This window comes from Enhydra lutris, unplaced genomic scaffold (assembly GCF_002288905.1).
Source record: "Enhydra lutris kenyoni isolate GAN:26980312 unplaced genomic scaffold, ASM228890v2 scaffoldscaffold10, whole genome shotgun sequence".
NCBI lineage: Eukaryota > Metazoa > Chordata > Mammalia > Carnivora > Mustelidae > Enhydra > Enhydra lutris.
The window spans coordinates 1021370-1027369 of NW_019154094.1; positions in this window are offsets into that span (position 1 = coordinate 1021370).

Here is a 6000-nt window from a genome sequence, read left to right on the forward strand (position 1 = left end):
AAGGTTGATATCCAGGATCTATAAAGAACTCCTCAAACTCAACACACACAAAACAGACAATCATATCAAAAATTGGGCAGACACTTCTCCAATGAAGACATACAAATGGCTATCAGACACATGAAAAAATGTTCATCATCATTAGCCATCAGGGAGATTCAAATTAAAACCACATTGAGATACCACCTTACACCACTGAGAATGGCCAAAATTAGCAAGACAGGAAACAACATGTGTTGGATGTGGAGAAAGGGGAACCCTCTTCCACTGTTGGTGGGAATGCAAGTTGGTGCAGCCACTTTGGAGAACAGTGTGGAGATTCCTCAAGAAATTAAAAATAGAGCTTCCCTATGACCCTGCCATTGCACTACTGGGTATTTACCCCAAAGATACAGATGGAGTGAAAAGAAGGGCCATCTGTACCCCAATGTTTATAGCAGCAATGGCCATGGTCGCCAAACTGTGGAAAGAACCAAGATGTCCTTCAACGGACGAATGGATAAGGAAGATGTGGTCCATATACACTGTGGAGTATTATGCCTCCATCAGAAAGGATGAATACCCAACTTTTGTAGCAACATGGACAGGACTGGAAGAGATTATGCTGAGTGAAATAAGTCAAGCAGAGAGAGTCAATTATCATATGGTTTCACTTATTTGTGGAGCATAACAAATAGCATGGAGGACAAGGGGAGTTAGAGAGGAGAAGGGAGTTGAGGGAAGTTGGAAGGGGAGGTGAACCATGAGAGACTATGGACTCTGAAAATCAATCTGAGGGGTTTGAAGCAGTGGGGGGTGGGAGGTTGGGGGAACCAGGTGGTGGGTATTGGAGAGGGCATGGATTGCATGGAGCACTGGGTGTGGTGCAAAAACAAGGAATACTGTTATGCTGGAAAAAAAAAAAAAAGCTAGTTAACAGACCAAAAAAAAAAAAAGAAAGAAAAGAAAAAGAAAAAAGAAAGAAAGAAAAAGGGGCGCCTGGGTGGCTCAGTGGGTTAAGCCGCTGCCTTCAGCTCAGGTCATGATCTCAGGGTCCTGGGATCAAGTCCCGCATCGGGCTCTCTGCTCAGCAGGGAGCCTGCTTCCCTCTCTCTCTCTCTCTCTCTCTGCCTGCCTCTCCGTCTACTTGTGATCTCTCTCTGTCAAATAAATAAATAAAAATCTTTAAAAAAAAAAAGAAAGAAAGAAAAAGAAAAGAATGAATGTGGACTCTGAAAAACAATCTGAGGGTTTTGAAGGGGCAGGGGGTGGGAGTTTGGGGGAGTCTGGTGGTGGGTAATGTGGAGGGTATGTATTGCATGGAGCATAAACAATGAATTCTGTTACACTGAAAAGAAATGAAATTAAAAAAAAAAAGAATTGCATGGAGCACTGGGTGTGGTGCAAAAACAATGAATACTATTACACTGAAAAGAAATTAAAAAAAATAAATTAATTAAAAAAAGAATGGATGGGTTAACCGGGAAACTAAAGAAGAATTTAAAAATTCATGGAAACAAATACAAATGAAAACACAACTGTTCAAAATTTTTGGGATGCAGCAAAGACGGTCCTAAGGGGAAATATATAGCAATACACGGATTTTCAAGAAACAAGAAAAGTCTTAAATACACAAGCTAAACTTACACTCAGTGGAGGTGGAGAACAAACAAATAAAACCTAACCAGGCAGCAGGAGGGAAATAATAAAGATTAGAGCAGAAAGTGATGAAATAGAAACCAAAAGAATAGTAGAACAGATCAATAAAACTAGAAGTTGTAAAAGAATGGTCGAGTTTCATTCTTCTATACATAGCTGTCCAATTTTCCCAGCATCATAAACTCAAAATGGATAAAAGACCTCAACACGAGGCAGGAATCTATCAAAATCCTAGGGAACCTAGGCAGTAACCTTTTTGACATCGGCCACAACAACTTCCTTCAAAACATGTCTCCAAAGGCAAAGGAAACAAAAGCGAAAATGAACTTTTGGGACTTCATCAAAATAAAAAGCTTCTGCACAGCAAAGGAAGCAGTCAACAAAACAAAGAGGCAACCCCTTTAAATGGGAGAAAATATTCACAAATGACATTACAGACAAAGGGCAGGTATCCAAGATCTATAAAGAACTCCTCAAAGTCAACACCCAAAACACAGATAATCATGTCAAAAAATAGGCAGAAGACATGAACAGACACTTATCCAATGAAGACATACAAATGGCTAACAGACACATGAAAATATGTTCATTATCATTAGCCATCATGGAAATTCAAATCAAAACCACATGGAAATTTAAAAAAAACACATTGAGATACCACCTTACACCAGTTAGAATGGCCAATATTAACAAGACAGTAAACAATGAGTGTTGGAGAGGATGTGGAGAAAGAGGAACCCTCCTACACTGCTGGTGGGAATGCAAGTTGGTGCGGCCGCTTTGGAAAATAGTGTGGAGATTCCTTAAGAAATTAAAAATAGAGCTTCCCTATGACCCTGCAATTGCACTACTGGGTATTTACCCCAAAGATACAGATGGAGTGAAAAGAAGGGCCATCTGTACCCCAGTGTTTATAGCAGCAATGGCCATGGTCGCCAAACTGTGGAAAGAACCAAGATGCCCTTCAACGGATGAATGGATAAGGAAGATGTGGTCCATATACACTGTGGAGTATTATGCCTCCATCAGAAAGGATGAATACCCAACTTTTGTAGCAACATGGACAGGACTGGAAGAGATTATGCTGAGTGAAATAAGTCAAGCAGAGAGAGTCAATTATCATATGGTTTCACTTATTTGTGGAGCATAACAAATAGCATGGAGGACATGGGGAGTTAGGAGAAGGGAGTTGAGGGAAATTGGAAGGGGAGGTGAACAATGAGAGACTACGGACTCTGAAAAACAATCTGGAGGGTTTGAAGAGGTGGGGGGTGGGAGGTTGGGGGAACCAGGTGGTGGGTATTAGAGAGGGCACAGATTGCATGGAGCACTGGGTGTGGTACAAAAAACAATGAATACTGTTATGTTGAAAATAAATTTAAAAAATGATTAAAAAAAAAAGAAATTAAAAATAGAGCCACCCTCTGAACCTGCAATTGCACTATTGGGTATTTACCCCAAAGATACAGATGTAGTGAAAAGAAGGGCCCTCTGTACCCCAATGTTCATAGCAGCAATGGCTACAACTGCCAAACTGTGGAAAGAGCTGAGATGCCCTTCAACAGATGAATGGATAAAGAAGATGTGGTCCATATATACAATGAAATATTACACCTCCATCAGAGGTGTATCAACATGGACAGGACTGGAGGACCTTATGCTGAGTGAAATAAGTCAAGCAGATAGAGTCAATTATCATATGGTTTCACTTACTTGTGGAGCATAAGGAATGACATGGAGAACATCAGGAGAAGGAAAGGAAAAGTGAACTGGGGGAAATCAGAGGGGGAGATGAAGCATAAGAGACTATGGATTCTCAGAAACAAGCTGAGGGTTTTGGAAGGGAGTGGGGTGGGGGGATGGATGGGCCTTTTGTTGTGTATTAAGGAGGGCATGTATTGCATGGAGTATTGGATGTGGTTCATAAGCAACAAATCTTGGAACACTGAAAAACAAAAAACAAAAAACAAATAAACCAAGAGCTGGCTCTTTGAACAAATTAATAAGACTGGTAAACCCCTGCTCAGACTTATCAAAAAGAAAACAGAAAGGATCCAAATTTTAAAAATCATGAAATCATAACCAACACCATAGAAATACAAACAATTATAAGGTTATATTATGAACAAGTATATGCCAACATATTAAACAATCTGGAAGAAATGGATGCATTCCTAGAGACATTATAATCTACCAAAACTGAACCAGGAAGAAATAGAAAACCTGAATAGACCCCAAACCAGTAAGGAAATTGAAGCAGTCATCAAAAATCTCCCAAGACATATAATATATTTTTATCCCCAGGGGTACAGGTCTGTGAATCGCCAGGTTTACACACTTCACAGCACTCACCTTAGCACATACCATCCCCAATGTCCATAACCCCACCCCCCTCTCCACACCCCCCTCCCCCCAGCAACCCTCAGTTTGTTTTGTGAGATTAAGAGTCACTTATGGTTTGTCTCCCTCCCAATCCCGGATGGCTTTCTAGGGGGAATTCTACCAAAAATTTGAAGAAATAATACCTACTCTTCTGAAACTGTTTCAAAAATTGAAATGGAAGGAAAACTTCCAAGCTCTTTCTATGAGGCCAGCATTACCTTCATCCCAAAACCAGACAGAGACCCCACGAAAAAGGAGAATTACAGACTAATATCCCTGATGCACATGGATGCAAAAATTCTTACCAAAATACTAGGATCCAACAATATGTTAAAAGGATTATTCACCACGACCAAGTGGGATTTATTCCTGGGCTTCAAGGTTGATTCAATATCTGCAAATCAATCAGTGTGATACACTACATAAATAAAAGAAAGGGCACAAGAAGAACAAAAGAAAGGACAAGAACAATATGGTCCTCTCAATTGCTGCAGAAAAACATTTGACAAAGTACAGCATCCTTTCTTGATTAAAACTCTTCACAGTGTAGTAATAGAGGAGAACACACCTCAATATCATAAAAGCCATCTATGAAAATCCCACAGTGAATATCATTTTCAATGTGGAAAAACTAAGAACTTTTCCCCTAAGGTTAGGAACACTGCAGGAATGTCCACTATCATCACTGCAATTCAACATAGTACTAGAAGTCCTAGTTTCAGCAATCAGACAACAAAAAGAAATAAAAGGCATATGAATTGGCAGAGAAGAAGACAGATTCTCACTCTTTACAGATGACATGATGCTCTATGTGGAAAACCTAAAAGAATCCACCCTAAAATTACTAGAACTCATACAGTAAATCAGCATAGTGGCAGAATAGAAAATCAATGCACAGAAATCAGTTGCATTCCTATACACTAACAATGAGACAGAAGAAAGAGAAATTAAGGAGTCAATCCCATTTACAATTGCACCAAAAACCATAAGATACCAAGAAATAAACCTAACCAAAGAAATAAAGGATCTGTACTTTGAAAACTATAGAACACTCATAGAAGATATTGAGGAAGACACACACACAAAATGGAAAAACATTCTATGTTCACGGATTGGAAGAAAAAATATTGTTAAAATGTCTATGCTACACATTCTTTGTAATCCCTATCAAAATATTATTGACATTTTTTAAATAATTTTTTTAATTTAATTTTTTTTCAGCATAACAGTATTCCTTGTTTTCGCGCCACACCCAGTGCTCCATGCAATCCGTGCCCTCTCCAATACCCACCACCTGGTTCCCCCAACCTCCCACCCCCCGCTGCTTCAAACCCCTCAGATTGTTTTTCAGAGTCCATAGTCTCTCATGGTTCACCTCCCCTTTGACATTTTTCACAGAGCTGGATCAAATAATCATAAAATTTGTATGGAGCCAGAAAAGAACCTGAATTAACAATATCCCAAGAACAAATAATCCAGTCAGGAAATGGGCAGAAGACATGAGAAGATACTTTTTCAAAGAAGGCATACAAATGGCCAACAGACACATGAAAAAATGCTCAACATCACTCAGCATCAGGTAAATACAAATCAAAACCACTATGTGATACCATCTCACACCTGTCAGAATAGCTAAAAATAACAAATCAGGAAACAACAGATGTTGGTGGGGATGCAGAGAAAGGGAACCCTCTTATACTGTTGGTGGGAAAGCAAGCTGGTCGAGCCACTCTAGAAAACAGTATGAAGTTTCCTCAAAAAGTTGAAAATAGAGGAGGAGTCAAGATGGCGGAGAAGTAGCAGGCTGAGACTACTTCAGGTAGCGGGAGATCAGCTAGATAGCTTATCTAAAGATTGCAAACACCTACAGATCCAACGGGAGATCGAAGAGAAGAAGAACAGCAACTCTAGAAACAGAAAATCAACCACTTTCTGAAAGGTAGGACGGGCGGAGAAGTGAATCCAAAGCGACGGGAAGAT